This window comes from Pteropus alecto, unplaced genomic scaffold (genome assembly GCF_000325575.1).
Source record: "Pteropus alecto unplaced genomic scaffold, ASM32557v1 scaffold74, whole genome shotgun sequence".
Lineage (NCBI taxonomy): Eukaryota > Metazoa > Chordata > Mammalia > Chiroptera > Pteropodidae > Pteropus > Pteropus alecto.
Genome location: NW_006436291.1, coordinates 64,752 through 82,618, shown reverse-complemented (window position 1 = coordinate 82,618; position 17,867 = coordinate 64,752). Strand labels below are relative to the sequence as shown.

Here is a 17,867-nt window from a genome sequence, read left to right as displayed (position 1 = left end):
GCCGGAACGGCCGCTCCCGCGGCTGCAGCAGAGCTGAGCTGAGCCCTCCGCCAGAGCGCGAGCCCGGGTCCTGTGCGAGGCCTCCGCTCTAGGACTGGGGGCGGGCAGACGCGGAGGCTCGTCCCTCGGGAGACAGGAAGGGAGGAGATCCAGGCGGCTGCCTAACGCCTAGCCCCTCTCCCTTCCCAGCACCCCGGCCTTGCTGCATCCCCGGCCTACCTCACCGGTCCTCACCCTACCCCCAACCCCCACATGCCCCCCACTCCATCTCCATCACCCGTGTGGAACTGCACCCCAGTGCGCTCTCCCTGCCTTTCCTCCTCCCTACCCCCTACCCCGCCTAGTCCCACTCCTCATCTTCCTCCGGGCCTTGGGCGGGTGTCCCAGGCACAGGTCCCACCCTGAGCTCCAGGTCATGGTGTCCAGCTCTCTGCACTCAGGTCAGGAAGCTGCCCAGGGAGGGCCAAAGGCAGATCCTCGAGTCCACAGTGTAGGCAGATCCTCGAGTCCACAGTGGCCAGGCCGTGCAGCGGATGACAGATGGCCAGGGTGGTGGGGAGGAAGCACTCTGCAGGGCCTAGCGAGGGGACTAACCGAGTGAGACCCTGGGAAGGAGACGCCCCGGCCCGTTCCAGGTCGGCCAGCAGCCTGGGGACTGCGGCGAGGTGTAAGAGGGTCTCTGGGACCAACAGGTTGGCCAGCAAGGAAGTACCTGGGTGTGGGCTCAGAATGTCGCCTTGACTGAATTCTCCAGACCGGTCACCACGGAAATGGTAAGGGATGACGGGACGGCAGGTGACACAGTTCCGAGAAAGCCTGCAGGATGAACTCTCACCACGGCCTCGGCCCTTCCTGGTGGGAAGCCACTTCTGAGCACCTGGGACAGTGTGGGGCTCAGGTGTGATGTGTGTCGGGCTTGAGCAGGGGTCCAGGTTGTGACAGCAGGATGGGTACTGTGACTTCTCCTCAGCAGGTGCTGCAGCTTTTACCTGTCCACCTCTCAGTCCGACTCACACAGTTACTCAGGGCCAGTGCCTGGTGAGGGGGCTAGGGGTTCGCTCCAGGACGTGCAGATGCACCCCTCTTACATGCTCACATAGATGCTCTCAGGTGTATCCTCTTCCCTGCCCAACGCACAGGTGCATGGCCAGGCATGTGCACGCACCCCATCCACCCAGGTGCACTCACGCATACACCAGGTGCACATGGACACACATGCAAGTGCGTGCAGGTGCACACACCAGATGCAGACCTCCAGGTGTGCACACACACATACTAGCCGTATGCACACAAACACATACGTGCACAGCCCAAGGTGTGCACACCGGGTGTACCCCCACATGCATACACAGGTGCACACACACAGGTGCATGTGTACATATACTCACACCTATAAAACCCACACTCACTGGGTAACAAGTTGCCTCCATCTGATGACTTTGGAAAACAGCATGACAGCGTGCCAGAGTTAAGCAGATGCTGACCATGTGACCGGGCAGTTCCACTTCTGGGTATTTACCCAAGAAAAATGGAATAGTGCGGCCACACAGAGGCTTTCACGGGTATGATTATGGCAGCACAGATCACGGTAGCCCCACGCGCACGGTCACCCAAGCTCTGTCAGCTGGGGAATAGCAGTGGCGCTCACACTCTGGACCACAGAAACGAAGTATTGGTACACACGGCAACGTGCTGGCGCTCCGAAGCTCAGGGCAGAGGCGGGCACCAGGGCTGCTCCGTGCCACTTGCAGCCGCGACGCTGTAGGGGAGGCCAGTGGAGAGGGGACCCTATAGAGTGAGGGGACCAGAGTACATCTTGGTAGCAGCGGTGGTCACGCTATTTTAAGTGCTCATGAAATGCTTTGAGCGATGCGATGCACTTTATGTGAGTGTTTATCGTATGCAAAGAACACCTTGACAAAAGCCTCGGCGGTTTAAAGTGGCCGCCACAGGTTCATCAGATAAGAGCCCTTAGTGGTGCCCTGTGAGCTGTCGGCCGTCCTCTGGCATGGCCGTGCTGGCCGAGGGGCTGTGGGCTGGCTGGGCTCTCCTTCAGCCTTGGCGAAGGTTGGCATCTTAGCAGTACTGAGTCTTTCGACCAGTTAACATGGCTTAAGTCTGCATTCCTTTGTGTTTTTAAAAAATTTCTCAGCACTATTTTGTAGTTTTTGGTGTATCGTTCTCACATCTTTCATGAGATTTATACTTAGCTATTTCACATTTTTTGATGCTACTGCCGATGGGATTTTAAAATATTTGTTTCCTATTGTTTGTTGTTAGTGCATAGAAATAAGGATTGACTAGAATGTCGATCTGTAGCCTGCAAACTTGCTGAGCGGGCATTTTGCTTCCAGCAGCTTTATTGTCGATCCCATTCGCATCTTTCCTTTGCTGACCCCGTCAGCCGCGGATAGAGACAGTTCTCCTTCCCCTCATACCTCGATTTCTGTTTCCCTTTCCCAGCCCTGTCGGCCTGGCGAGGACCTGCAGCACAGTGCCGAGTGGCCTTGGCCGCAGAGAGGGTGATGCGGCTGCCTGGTCCCTGATGGGGGTGGGGGGGCGGTGTCTGGGCCTCCTGCCCACGCCCCTCCCGAGAGAGGACGCCGGCCCTCCCTGCTCTGAGTTCGCTGAGAGCCTTTTCAAGGAAGAAGACTGGGTTTTGTCAGATGCTTTTTGCATCTATTGAAGTGGTTGTGTAAATGACAAGGTTTGCCTTTTAAAGTCGCTCGCGGGGAATTGCAGCGGTCACGGTTCTCAGCCATCGGCCGTGCACCATCTTTTATCTATCTCTTCATGGGCCTGGGCCTCTGTGTGCGGAACGTTGCATCTGAAGACTGCTTGGAGGGGTGCGCGGCCTCCCTAGGGCCTGTCCGCTGGGAGGGATTGTGGGTGTGCGGTCACTCAGACACGTGGTGGCGCTCCCTGTCTAGACCCGTGTGACTCCGTCCAGTCTGCACCGGGCTGTGTTGCTGTGACTCAGCTGTCCTGGCCCTCATTCCTGGGGGGGCTGCCCTCGGCTTCCCCACCCGGGCTGGGTGTGGGTGTCAGGGCGGCCGTGTCAGTGGCCTGAGGCTGACCGTTCGTTTGCTCTGCGAGGCTGAGTGCCAGGTGTTCCTCGCGAGGCACAGGCATTTCCCGTCCCTCAGACTGTCAGCTTTGCTCAATGTTATCATTTTGCTGTTTTATTTTTATTTATTTTTATTTTTAATTTTTTTTTTAGGCGAGGCAACCCTTGGTTCACCTCACAGATTGCAAGGACCTTGTCAGCTTACAATCCCTTATTTTTAAATAGTTTTTATGCCTACAGCACCCAGTCTTCCTAGGTGGTCTCCCATCCAAGTGCTAACCAGGCCTGACCCTGCTTAGCTTCCGAGATCAGACGGAATCGGGCAAGTCAGGCTGGCGTGGCCGCAGACTCATTCTGCTGTTTTAAAGAAGATGAAGACACTTCACCCAGGAAGGAGTTAACCCGAACTACTCGATTCTCCTTGACCACGTTCCTTGGTTTTCTGCAACTCGTGCTTAGACATCGTGCCTCGTGGGCTCATTACTGTAAAACACATCCGGTGTCCATTTTCCATACTTTATTTGGTTTGCTTTTGAGCGATTTCTTTAATTCCTTTTCAACGCGTGTAGCGTTTTTGTTTCTTTCATCATAATTCCGATTTGTGAGTTTTTCTCTCTCTCTCAACTTCCCTTTTCTTCTGTTCTCTTGTTTCGGAGACGCAGCCTGGTTTCCCTCTCGTCCCTCAGGGTGCCCAGGTTTCTGCTTCCTCCGTCACCCTCTCTTCCCTTCGCGTCACTCCATCTTCCCATTAGAGCCTCTCGTGACGCCCACACTGGAGAGGCCTGAGGTGCCGATGGTGCCCAGGCCATTTCCGGGCTCCCCCAACCGTTGGCGTTTGGTCCTTTGAGTCGTGGGCTGTCCACACCCTCGGAGCAGCGCCGTCCACGCTCCCGTCTGGAGATGGGACGGGACCGCATCCTGTAGGGACCCGGCCAGGGTCAGGGTTCAGCCGGGGCCTTTCCTGACGCCCCGATGTCTGTCTGCCCTCAGATGTCTGCGTCTCGTCCCGGCCCTGGTTCCCCGTCCCTAGAGCCCTGCCGAGGTCAGCCTGGCCGTCCACAAATCCCATGTTCACCCCCTGCCTCTCCCTCTCCGAGGTGCCTGGTGCCGCTGCCAAGTCTGAGCCCGGAGCTCGCAGCTCCATCCTCTGCCACCCTCACTGTCTGTGGTCCCTTCACTGTGGTTCAGGTGACATTCAAGACATCTTCTCAAGTCTGGGGATGGGAGGAGGGAGCTGAGGACGTGGCGGTGAGCAGCGGCCAGTGAGATGCCGGCCAGTGAGGAAGGGGCGGCCTGGATGCAGACGCGTCCCTCCCCTGGGCTGGGCGGCCGCGGCCCTCCTCCCGCCTGGGGTGCAGGGCGCTGCTCCCACTGGCAAGAGCGTGATTCGGGGCCAGGAGTCCAAGATGGGCTGGCAGGGTCCCCCCGGGGTGGTGCAGAGGGGGACGGGCGTGCAGCCCTCTAGGCCTGTAGGGCTGGCGGCTGGGACGAGCGTTGGAGGGTGCCCCAGCAGCCCCCGGTCCTGCCCGGAGGACTTGGTTTCTCCTCTTGGCAGGAGGGGGCAGCAGTTGGGTGGCCTTGTAGGGTGAGGCCCTGTGGGGCCCACGGTGGGAAGTCCCGAGCAGGTATGGGCCTGGAGCCCGTAGGAGGGTCCTGCTGTTGCCAGGGGAAGTGGTGAGTCCTCAGGAGGGTGGAGCTGGGGGTGAGGATTGGCCTGGACAGGGTCCCGTGAGCTCCTGTGTGTGGCCTGGAGGAGGGCCACTGCCTACATCAGGGACAGTCTGGCAGGGACCGCCCCCCCCTCCGCCCGGGCCCTGGACTCAGCACGCGAGGGCATGGGGCCCTAGCTAGAGCTGTTGGGGGCTGGGCACCCCCCGGAGGCAGCTCCCTCCCAGCCCAGGACGACCCGAGTGCCCACGTCCCGCCTTACCCCGCGTCTCCGTGGCCCCTCTGTCCCTTCCGTCTCGCCCCCTCGTCCCAGGCCTTTCTGGTCAGCATGGAAGCCCACTGTGCCAGGGACTCTGCTGTCCCAGCTGGTGACAAGCGCAGAGGAGGCGTCCGTGGGGCTCCACTGTGCCTCTGCTCCAGGTCACCCTCCCTGTCCCCCAGGACCCGGTACCAGACATTTACGAGCCTGAACCATAGGCTGCAGGGAGCCGCTGACCATCCCCTTGGGGCACGGCCAGGGCCTGCTGCTTGCCTGGCCTGGCGGCCTGGCCCCAGTGGAGCCCACACCAACCCCGACACCCCGTCCCATGGTCTCGGGGTGGGTTGGCTGGTCTGTCCCTGTGCTGCAGTCATTTTATGGAAGTCACATTGCCGGTCATTCAGTGATGCTTGCTGGGTCCTTGCGGTGTCTCAGGCAGCAAGGAGACAGGTCCCTGCCACGGAAGCTCAGGTGCCGGCAGGGAGAGACGGCAGGCTGGCCAACCGGCCACTATGCAGCGTGGGACAGGGGCGCTCGGGGCCAGCGCTGTAGGGAGGAGAGGCTGCGGGGGCCGCGAAGAGAGTCCTGGGGACAGTGGGCGTGCCAGGCGGCGGGGGCAGAGACCGTGTAGGCGGGGGACAGGGTGGGCTGGGCTTGGGCTGCTGGGGACGGGGTGTAGGCCCGATGAGCTGGCACAGGGGTGGGTGCATGGCCAGCATGCGCACCCGGCAGTGTCCTGGACCCCTGGCCCTCAGCGGCTGAGTCTGCAGGGTTCTGAGCAGAGGGGCCCGATGCTGCTTCTCCTTGAACGACGCCAGCTGCTGGGTGCGCGTGAGCTGGGCTGGGTCTGGTCAGGGCTGTGCTGGCGTGCTGTGGTCAGCAGTGGCAATGACTGTGGTGGGGCCAGGTCCCCGGACGGATCCCTAGCAGGGCCTGTGGGTTTGCTGGTGGATTGGATGTGGGTGGGGAAGGGTGAGGGGTTCGCGCTCTGTGGTCTGCGGGATTTGGGGGAGTCAGGAGGAAGTCTTTGGTGTGCTTAGAGGTGGAGGGACAGCCGGGCGGCGATGTGGACACGAGTCTGGAGCTCAGAGCTGGGCTGGAGGTGGCATCCGGGGCTCGTCAGGGTTGGATGGCATTTGTTCCTGAGTCTGAGGAGACGGCGAGGCTGGGGCACCCACTGACGAGCAGGCGGGGCGGGTGGTGGTCGGCCCGGCCAGGTGGGCTTCCCATTGCCATACCTGGCTCCCTGTGCCTGGTGTGGAGCTTTCTGAGTGTGTAGAGCGAATCCACTCAGGCTGTGATTTTAGGTGCCTGGGAACGTGGCCAGTGCTGGTGATGGGGACGCTGAGACCTGTGGCGGTGCACACGATGCGCCCACTCCAGCTGCCCCATCGCTGCTTGCGCCTGCGTCCGCAGCGCCTCGGCCTTGGCTCTGCCCGGGCCAACCAGGCAGCTGCAGAGAGGCGGCCGGGGCCTCACCCGCCGTGGTGCAAGCCCCTCGTGACCGCCCCCCAGGAGCCGGGGGCCCCACCGCTGTTCTCGGCCCCACTGCGGGTCCCAGGCTGTGGACTGCTGGGCCTTCTTGTTCTATCGGTGGGGACCTGGGCGTGTGGCTGGGACCCAGCATCTGCAGACAGCCCCCAGCCCCTCGGCCTCCTTCCCACAGACCCCAGCACCCGGCACCCAGAGCTTCACCCCGGTCGGGCGTGGGGGTGAGGTCTTGCCCATTTCTCTGTCCACCTCCCTGAGCTCCCAGGACCTGGACCGCCACCCCCTTCTCAGAGCAAGCCTGGGGCGGGCTCCGCCTTCCTGCCTTCCTGCGAGGCCTTGTGTTTGTCCACCCAGCTCCTGGCCTCCCCAAGCAGTGCCAGCTCTCGCCCTCATCCTCACCCCGGGGACCCTGCCCCTTCTTCCTCTCTGGCTCCTAATGTCAGCCTGGAAACAGGCTGCAGCCTCCCGCCCGGTAAGCGGAAGGGAACACCACCCCGGCAGCCCGTCTGCTCTCCCGGCCGGCTCCCAGCACCCTCACCCCGCTGCCTCACCCCACCGGGCAGGGCGCGGCCGCCCAGGTCCCTGCTCTCTGCCCACCCCGCACCCCAGCCAGACGCCTGCGGGACTCCGTGCCAGCCACCCTGTGAGGCTGCTCCGTCAGTCACTCGGTTGGCCTGGATGGCCGTTCCCGCCCACTTAGATTTCCTTGTGAATTTCAGAATCGTCTCGTCAACTCCAGCCCCCTCCTTCAGCAATTTAATTTGGGGGAATTTCACACCCTTGCAAGATTGAGTCTTCCGACCCACAGCCTCGGTACATTTCGATATTTAACCCCTGCCGCCTCGCAGTTTTCTGCACCAAGGTCTTCCACGTCTTCCATTACATCAGTTCCTCGGTACTTAATTTTTTTGGTGCTTTCCTAATAGCTAGCTATGTACGAGAATTCGCCTTCTTTATTGCCCGTATGTAGAAAAACAAGCGAGGTCCATTTATGGCCTGTGTCCAGTGAGCTCGCGAACTTCCTTGTGAACGCTGCTAACTCACATGTAGATTCGCCAGGTTTCCGTTCCCAGGGCGTGTCTGGCGACCTCGCCACGTTGTCCCAGCTCCTGCTCTGGTCACGGCCCCAGGCGCGGTCCCGCGGAAGGGATGAGAGCAGCCCCGCTGCTCCGATTTCAGAAAGTAGGACGTTTGCTATGGGTTTTGTTTCGATGGCACTTAGATTAAGGAAGTTGCCCGCGATTTCCAGTTTTCGAAGACTTTATTATCATGAATGGATGTTGAATTCTATATAATTTTTATGTGTCTCTTGAGGTGCTAATATGATTTTTCTCCCTTAGTATTTTGATGTGGCCAGGGACAGTGATCCGTTTTCCAACGCCGAACCCACTTCGCCTGGAGAAGAGCCAGGCCGGGCGTGAATGGCGTCCACGTGCACTCGGCTGGCTCTGCTGGCTCCGGGCCTGGGGTCTCTTCCACAGAAGGTTTAGCCGTTATTTAAAAAGTGTTATTGAGGTGTCATAGACACACAACAAATAGCAAATATTTAAAACGTCCAGTCTGATTAGTTCTGACATTTATATACACCCGGAAACCATCAAGAGAGTGTGTACTTCCGTCACCCCCGAAAGTCGCCTCCTTCCTGCCCCTGCCCACACGCACGTCTCCCGGCAACCTCTGACCTGCTTTCTGTCACTGGGTTTCCATCTTCAGGAGCTTTATCTAAACAGCTGTAGAGTGGACACGCTTTTCAGTCTGGCTTCTTTCACTCAGCATGATGCTGAGGTTCACCACGTGTCCAGACCTTGGGCCTTTTGACCCGAGTTGTCCACCACCGCCTGGTGGGCCACGCTTGTTTGCTCCTCGCCTGCTGTTGGACTCTCTGGTGTTTGAAGTTTTTGGTCACTATGAATCATGCTGCTGTGACTATTCACGTCTCAGTCTCTTTTCCACGTGTTTTGATTTCTCTTGGGCAGCAGAATGGGGGTAAACGGTGCGTCACGGGGTAGACTGTGGGTGGCTTACTCTGACACCGGAGCGTTTCCTAGGGGCTGTGCCGTTTGGAGTTCCTGCCCCCACAGGCCATCCCCAGGAACCGGTGAGGTCGGGGCTGTGATTTTGGCCGTTTTGGTAGGTGCGTAGTGATGTCGCATGCGGCTTTAATTTGCGTTTCCCTGATGAGTTGTTCGCCATCCATGTTTCTGCTTCGGTGAGGTTACTGTGCCTATGATATTATCCGGTTGTTTTTTAATCTTGTCCTTGAGTTTGAGAGTTCATTGTAGCTCCTGAATGTAAGTCCTTCATTAGATAGATAATTTTCAAATATTTTCTCCCAGTCTATAGCTTGTCTTTCTGTTATCTTTACAGCCTATTCAAGGAGAAGTTGTAAATTTTGATGAAGTCCGATTTATCTATTGTTTTTTATATTTCATATTTGTGTATCATGTCTAAGAAATACTTGCATAATCCAAGGTCACAGAAATTTTCTCCTATGTTTTCTTCCAGAACTTTCGTAGTTTTAGGTTTTATCGTTCGGTCTATGATGCATTGTGAGTTAATTTTTGCATGCGGTGTGAGGTCTGGTTCAAAGTTCATTTGCATACCGAATTACCTTTGTAACTTTAACAGAAACCAGTTGTCCATATATTTGCGAGTCCATTTCTGCTTTCCCTATTCAGTCCTATCGATCCATTTGTCTATCTTGACTTCAATGCCACATTTTCTTTAATATGCTTTTAAGAATACCATTGACCAGAATATCAGGACATGAAATGAAAAGACCATGTGAAATGCTACGTTGGTTCAGTGTGGGCTGTTGTCATTTGGAAATGCTTGTCGTGTTAGGGGTATAGCTAAAAAGCCGATAGAAATAAAACAAAATACTAAAAAAATACTTAACCCAACAGAAGTTAGGAAAAGAGGAACAGAAAGTAGATGGACAAATAGAAAACAAATAGCAAAATGGCAGATGTAACTCAACCATAAAATCGCACTTAACATAAATGGACCCAGCAATCTAACTAAATGGCAGACTGGAAAAAAAAACAAAAAACAAAAAACAAAAACAAAAAAAAACCAAGGCCAAGTTGTACACTATTTACATGGCAGCTTGCAGAGAGGTGGCCGGGGCCTCCGTGCCCTCCGTCCCGGGGCCTCGCTCTCCCTGGGGCAAGCCCCTCATAACTGCCCCCAAGAGCCAGATGGCGCCACGGCTGTGTTTGGCCCCACGGCGTGTCCCGGGCTATGGAATGGCTGGACCTTCTCGCTCTGTCATTGAGGACCTGGGCGTGTGGTTGGGACAGCATCTGCAGACAGTAAAGTGCCTCTGACATGTGCTTTAAATATAATGACAGAAACAGGATAAAAACTAAAAGATGAAAAATATACAGCATGCAAATGGTGAGTGTTTGAAAGCTGGTGTGGCTATGTGAGCGAGAGACAAACTAGCCTTCAAGACAGAGTGTCGTGGAGATGGAGGGTCGTCCCTTAGTGACGACGGCCTGGTAACCACGGCGGCCTGGTGGCCAAAGGTGAGTGCAACGATGAACGGATTCAAAATACAAGAAACAAAAGTTGAGGTAGCTAAGAGCAGAAGTAGACAGAGCCACGTCAGAGTTGGAGGACTTAGCACTCGGGGCTCAGTAACTGAGAGCACATGCAGACAGAAGAGTCAGCCATTCACAGAAAATGTAAACGACATGTCGACCAGACGACCCAATAAAAGCTACGACGGTCACATGAACACGTGCACGCAGCGCACTCCAGGCGGGCTGCGTGTGGGCCACGCGGTACATGTCACCACATCTTAAAGTCGTCTCCAGCTTCTGGCCGCTACAGGTAAAGCTGCTGTACACGTCACTGTACGTATTTTTGCATGGAAATGAGTTTTCATCTCTTTGGTAAAAAGGGGCCAGAGAGCACTTGCTGAGTCGGGCTGAGTCTGGTGTCCAGTTCAGAAGAAGTGGCTGCTGATTTCGTGGGTGGCTGTGGGTGCCCCGGCTCTGCTCCCCGCAGCCCCTACCCCGCGATTTGGTTTCTCGACTTCCTCACCCGCGGTCGGCAACATCGCTGCGTCTTTAAAAGCCTTCGTGGCAGTGGCAGTCCCAGTCCCACGGCGACCGCTTGCCGTGTTTTAGCTCGCATCGACCGGTGGCTAGTGGAGACGAACGTCTTTTCATGTCCGTATATGACATCTGTATATCCTCCTTGGAGAAATCACTTCACATATCCGTTTTCTAAGTGAATATTGTAAATGTTGAAATTTTAGAGTTTTTCTAACATACGCCGAATACAGGTCCTGTGTCAAATATGTGACTTGAAAGCCTTTTCTCCCAATGTGTATTTTCACAATATGTTCACGATGCAAAGATTTTTAATTTTTACAAGATCCAAAATTCCATGGAAAAGTCTGAGAATGCTTTGCCTCCTCTTAGGTACTAAAGATTATTTTATTTTTTGGAGATGTTTTATAGGTTCACATTACACATCGAAGTCCATAATCCTTTCTGAATTAATTTTTGCATAAGGTATGAGGTTTACATCGAGGTTCATCCCCCACCCCCACCATGGGTACCCAATTCTTCCAGGACCATTTATTGAAAAGTCTGTACCTCCTCCATTCAATTGCTTTTGTTCTTTTGCCAAAAGCCGATTCGGCGCACCCGCGGGAACCTGTCCCTGGAGTCTCCGCTCGTCCACATTCGTCGGCGTGTCTCAGTCACTCTGACTACACGCTAAGTCCTAACTTTCGTAACGGTGACTCTCCTCCCATCCCCCACACCTATCAGGCTATTCTAGAATCTCTCTTTCTTCATATACATTTTAAAACAAGCTTGTTCATGTCTACGAAAATCCTCATTGAGATTTTGATAGGAATTGTCTTCAACCCGCACATCGAATTCGGGGGAGCAGACGTCTTCGCCCCGTTGCAGCTCCCACTACCTCTCCAAGCACTCGGGTCTTCGACTTCTCTCATCGGTGTTTGGTCATTTTCACCGGACACGTCCTGTGCAAGTTCTGTTCCATTTGTGCCTAAGTATTTCATTTTCTTGGGATAAATTATAAATTGCATTGCTTTTTTTATTTCCGTTTCCACCGTTAATTGTTAGTATAGAGCAGCGCAATTGATTTTTGTGTTTTGATCGTCTATCCCGTGACCTTATGAGTTCACCTAGTTCCAGGGATTTTCTTTTTGTAGATTCCTTGGGATTTTCCACACAGACATTTCTTTCCTCTGTAAATAGAGACTTAAAAAACTCTCTTCCTTCCCAATACGTTGGCTCTGTTTTTCTTTTTCTTGCCTTATTGCGGTGGCTAGAACTCCCAGAATGTGTTGTGTTGACAGTGGGCATCTTCGTGCTGTTCCTGACGGTCGAGGGAAAGCCCTCGGTTTTCACCATTACGTGTGACATTAATTCTAGGTTTTGTACCTGCTCCTTACGAGGTTGACGAAGTTCCCTTCTCCTTTAACTTTTCTGAGAGCTTTTTTATTTGTCACAAATGGGGTGTGGATTTTGTCAAAAGTCAAAAGTTTTTTCTGGATCACTTGATAGATCGATTTCTCTTCTCTGCCCTGTCGATGTGGTGGATCCCAATGATTGATTTTCCATATCGAACCAGCCCTGCATACCTGGGATAATTCCACTTAGTCGTAGTGTGTTATTCTTTTTATGTATGAAAATATTGGATTCGTCTGATAAGGTTTTGTTGAGACATGGCCCGCAGTGTTCTCTTTCTGTGCCGTCTTGTCTGGTTTTAGTGGCAGGTGCGCTGGTCTTACTGGACGAGCATCGTCTCCTACCAGAACGGTGCATTTGTCCGTTTCTCCCTTCAGCTCTGTCTGTTTCTGCTTCCTGTGTTGGGATGCTCTGTGGCTTGGTGCGCGCACATTCACTTCTGCTCTATCTGTTTTAGGCAGATTGGCCTTTTTACCGTTAGATTACTTCCCCCTTTCTCCCTAGTAATTTTCTCTTACCCGAACTCTTTCTCTGATATTCATATAGCTTTTTTTGATTAATGTTTACATGAGATTATTTTACTACTTTATTTTCAATCTACCTCTGTTGTGTTTGAAGAGAGTTTCTTGTAAACAACATGTACTGCGGTCATGGTCTTTTTGTGTGTGTGTTCACTCTGCCAATATCTGTCTTTTGATTTGTGTATTTTGACCATTTACATTTAAAATATTATTGATACTTTAGGGCTTAAGTCTGCCATTTTATTTTTTGTTTTCTATTTGTCCCCACTGCTGTTCATGCCTCTATTTACTTTTTTCTTGTCCCGCTATGACTTATGTGAACATTTTTAGAGTTCCATTTTGATATGTTTATAATGTTTTCCAGTTTTGTGTAATCGTGTTGGTCGCTCTAGACATTATACACACAGCAGGCTCCTGTCGACGTTTTGCCACTTCAAATGAAATATCGAAACCTTGCTTACATTCAAGTTACTTACCGCCCCCCCCATTAAAAATGTAATTGTGCTAAGTATGCCCTCTGTGCGCCGAGCACTGCTTCTGGCCCCGTTACGGCTTCTGCTTCAAACATAGCGCGTGATGGAGAAGCTGGTACAGTGAAGGGCAGTCTGCTGTGTTCAGTTCTGCCCTCGCTCACCGCTCGTCCCGGTCTGGACACTCGCGTCGTCGTGGTCTCTGAGTGGAGGGTTTTCTTTAACCGCGATGCAAGGATATGTCTGTTAGGCACAGATTCTTAGTTTCCCTTCATGTGAGGATGTCTTTGTTTGCCTTTCATTTCTGTAGGGCAGCTTCACAGATACAGGACTCAGACTTGACACATATTTTTTTCAGCGCTTAAACACTGTTTCTCCACCACACACCGGCCTCCGCACAGATGGGAAATTTGCTGTCATTCAAACTGGCTTTCCTTTGTAGGTAACGCGTCATTTTCCTCTGGCCGTTTTTAGGATTTTTTTCTTTGTCTTTTGTTTTCACAAGTTTAATTATGATGTGTTTTGATGTGACTTTCTTCCTGTTTGTCCTGTTTGGGAACTTGCTCAGCTTCTCGAATCTCTAAGTTTGTGTCCTCTGCCTAACTTGGGACATTTTCAGCTACGGCTTCTTCAAATTCTTTTTTCGTCCACTCTCTCCCCTCCTTCCTGGGTCTCCACTGCTAGAACTATGAGCCCTTTTGTCTCTGCTGCACAGATCTCTGCTGCTCTGTGAATTTTTTCCTATTTTCTCTCTGTTGTTGGAGTAGATTGTTTGTTCATCTTTGAGTTCACTGATCGGTCCTTTGTCACTTCCATTCTAATACTGAGTCTCTTCAGTGAATTTAAATTTTTTCAGTTATTGTATTTTCAGTTCTATAATATCCACTTGGTTCCCTAAAAAATAACATCTTTATTGAGATACGATTAATACACTACAATGGCATCTTTTAAAAGTGTCGGATCCAGTATTTTTTAGCCTTCTCAGAGTTATGCAGCAATCACCGCTAGCTAATTTCAGAACATTTTCATCATCCTCAAAAGAAGCCCTGTGCCCATAAACAGCCATTTTCCACACCCACCTCCCCCAGCGCCAGGCAGCCCCTTGTCCACTTGCTGCAACTATGGACCTGCTCACTCGCGACATTGCCTGTCAGTGGAGCCTTAGCCAAGGGCTCTCGTGTCTGACTGCTTTCCCTTGAGGTGTACCCCGGTGCCCACTGCCGGGCCCTGGGGCTCCTCTGGGTTTAGCGTTTTGATGAACAGTGAACTGCGTTCCGCCTGACCAGCAAAGTATGACTATGCCAGTGTCTGCACCTCCTGGCCGTTGGCCCATTTTTATAGCTTCTGTTTCTTTGCTGAGATTTTCTGCTGCTTCTATTTGTTTCAGAAGACTCTGCGGTCTACGTTGGAAGCCTTGTTGTGAACGCGGCTTGAAGCCCTTGTCGGAGGAACCTCTCCCCCACTCAGTGTCGGCGTCGGTTGGTGGGTGGTCTTTTATCACCAAATTGTGGTTCTTCATGTGATGAGTGATTTTCACTTGTCTACTGGACATTTTGGTTACGATGTCAGGAGATTCTTGACTGTGTTTAAGTCTTCTATGTCAGCAGGTGGTCACCTGTTTTGGCTTAGGGAGCAGGTTCTTGCCTTCTTTTGTGGACTTGGTTCCAGTGACATTTAGTTGTCACAGCCCTTGCAAAGCCATCCTGGCCTATCTCACTTTGCTGGTGCTGCAGAGACCCCACTCAGTCCCTACCAGTCCCTAGATGTCTGGTGTCACCATGTCCCTCTCTGTAGTGGGGAGCCGAAGCCACTGGGCCTGGGCGGAGGGCAGAGACACACAGGGATTTGCGGCTGCTGTGTCTGTGGGCAGATAGGACCACCTGCCTGATCGTGGGGTCGGAGCAAAGCCGCCCCGTCAGCAGTGATCAGCATGGGAGGAAACCCACAGCCTGGGCCCCTTGCTCATGCCTGGCAGTGCTCAGAGCTGCTGAGGCCATTGGCTGCTCAGCTCACAGACCGGGAGTCAGAGCCCCTGATATGCTCAGGAGAGGCTCTCGCTGTCCCCATTGGTCCTGGGAGGCCATCGGTGGTTCCCGCGTCTGTATATTTGGCTCTGGACCGGCATCTCTGCCATCGCTCCAGCTGAGCAGCAGAAGCTGGCCGAGGCCCTGGGGGCTGAGGAAGGGCCATGAGGGAAGTTCTCTGGGCCTTGGGAGTTGGGCCCCTTCTCGTCACTCTCTGGGCGGTCCCCATCGGTAAGTTTCTCCTTCCTTCATCCATGGACCCCTCTGAAGGCGGTGGCTCTGCAGATGCTGAGACTCTGGGGTGTGAGGACCTCCTGCCGCGACCAGCTGCCTGGGTCTCACTCAGCCCAGAGGTGGGCGGGATATCCTGGGGCAGGAGGGCGTCTGGGCTCCAAAGTACATAGCCCTGGAGACTCTTGTCTCCAAGCCCTACTGCTTGGAGCCCAGGGGATGGGCTGAGTCAAGCATGGAGGAAATGAGGGGACGTGGCTGGCCAAGAACGGGCATGGTTGGGGCATGTGCCCGTGGTCACCTTCCTGGACTGGCTCTCCCAGGGGTGGAGGCCTCACAGTGAGGCCTTAGAGGTGGCCCCAGGCACAGAGCTGGCACCAGACGGCCTGGCCCCTCCAAGGCTGGTCTGTCCTTCCGCAGGTGGACCGGGTGACCTGAGGCTGGCATACAGACACAGTCCGTGTGATGGCGTGGTGCTGGTCCGGCACGGGGGGCAGTGGGGACACGTGTGCAACCGGGAGTGGACGCTGGCGGAGGCCTCTGTGGTCTGCAGGCAGCTGGGCTGTGGGCTGGCCGTGGGCGCCCCCAAGTATGTCCCGCTGCCTGGTGAGATGGTGCTGCCCGCACTGCACAACGTGTCCTGCAAGGGTGACGAGCCCGCCCTGTGGGAGTGCAGCCTCGGGGCCTGGACCCGGAGCTCGTGCCCCCACCAGTGGGTGGTGGTGGCGCTGTGCGCGTGTGAGTCGGAGCGGGAGGGCGGGCGGAGGTCTTTAGGGGGCCCCTCCTGGGCACTGGGCCATCGGAGCCCTCTGGGACGATCCGGTCCCTCCTGCCTCCCGTGTGGCTGTCCTTTGTCATCTGGCATGCATCCTTGCCCGGCACCGTTCTAGGTGTGAGGCGTGCAGCAGTGAATGACCCCAGGGGTCCTGTGCCACCTGGGACGGGACAGAGAGGAAGCAGCCGATCGCTGAAAGAGCAGCTAGGCCAGGGGGGCACTTCGTCGAGGGGCACCCTGGGCATCTCATCAGGGTTTCTCACCCGAGTGGCGGCAGGTGTTTCTTGTGGGCCTTGGGCTGTGTTAGGGTTCTTACGTGACCTACAGCTTGTGAGGCTCCCATAATGTCCTGCCTCCGAAGTGGGCCTCCTGCTGGATTGGGGCCTGGGGCCAAGTGACAGGCAGGTGCTCTTGTTTGCACATGAGTAAGATTTTTAAGAGCGTGACAGTGAGCTCACGCCCGCCCGGCCTGGGCCCTGTGAGGGAGTCCTGAGCGAGGCGCCCTTCGTGACTGCCCCATCAGAGGAGTGCCCGTCAGTCCAGCGCTGATGCCCTGAGCAGGAGCAGGGCTGGTCTGGGGCTCGGACCCTGGCCCAGCCTGGGGTGTCTGGAAGGGACTGCCATGCCCCAGCAGAAACGGCTGGTCATCGAGGCAGGCTGCAGGCTCAGGTGACCACACGGCCAGCGGAGTCTGTACCTGCTGAGCGAGTGCTGTGCTTGCAGACGGCACTTTCCGGGAGATCCGGCTGGTGAAGGGCCGAAGCCCCTGTGCGGGCCTCCCCGAGATCAGGAACGCGAACGGGGTGGATCGCCTGTGCGACCTGCACCAGGAGGAGGCCACCGTGTTCTGCCAGGAGCTGCGGTGCGGGCCCGCGCTCCAGGCTTCCCGCCGAGACGTGGGCGGCCGCGGGAAGTACATGACGTGCAGCGGCACCGAGCCCACCATCCGGAACTGCAGGCTCGACAACAACCTCCGCCAGGGCTGCAGCTCCCGGCAGGACGCCGAAGTGGTCTGCGCAGGTGGCGTCCCCCACTGCCCGTGCCCGGCTCCTGCTGCCCTTCCCCTCCGGGACACCGGTGCTGCTGGCTTGCCGCTTCAAGGCCAAGAGCAGGCTGAGGGGGGAGGAGAGGACGGGAGGGAAGAAGGCTGCTCTGACAGTCCGCGGCTCTCGCGCTCACTGTTCGGTGGCCAGAGACGAGGGGGTGAGCACCTTGGGTGGCTCACAGCAGGTGTGGGGTCCCGGTTGTCCCACAGCACCTGTGCCTTTTAGATAACGCTGTTGTGTGTCTAACACGAGTCTGGCTGGGGAGTGACTTCCTGCCTCCCAGGCCTGTCTCGGATGCGGGAGAGTGAATCAGCCCTCACAGATCTGGAACGAGGCGGCTAAAATGCCCGGATCGTCCTCCGTGCTGCCCCCGAGAGGCAGTGGTACTGTGGCCTGAAGGTGTCTCGACTTGGCCTCTGAGATTATACAGGGCTTTGATTCCACTGCCCTGGGCAGGCAGGGGCTGTGTGCCACACGTGGGCACCTCCAGCAGGTGACCATAACTGCTGACCTTGGGAAGCCACCAGGGACCCCTGCTTTGTTCTGGGTGCAGGGCAGAGGGGCCTCTGGCTGTCAACTTCTGTCCAGGACTTGGCAGACCCACTGCCTGGACACAGATGACCCTCCTGTGGTCCAGGACAGTGGCTCTGGGCTGAGCTGTTCACCTGAGAACACCTGCCCCTGAGGATTTGTCTTCTTCCCCAGGACACACCGAGGCCCGGCTGGTGGACGGCGAGCACCCCTGTGCTGGGCGTCTGGAGGTGAGGCGCAGCCTGACCTGGGGCTCCGTCTGCAACGCCGACCTGGACCAGGCCACGGCCCACGTGGTGTGCCGGGAGCTGCACTGCGGCTCGGCCGT

The 17,867-nt window shown here is 55.4% G+C and overlaps 1 pseudogene; it reads right to left on the bottom strand.

Annotated features, from left to right (window-relative positions):
• Positions 1 to 3,298: 3,298 nt before the first annotated feature.
• On the bottom strand, positions 3,299 to 3,416 carry LOC112480524 (annotated as a pseudogene).
• Positions 3,417 to 17,867: the final 14,451 nt, after the last annotated feature.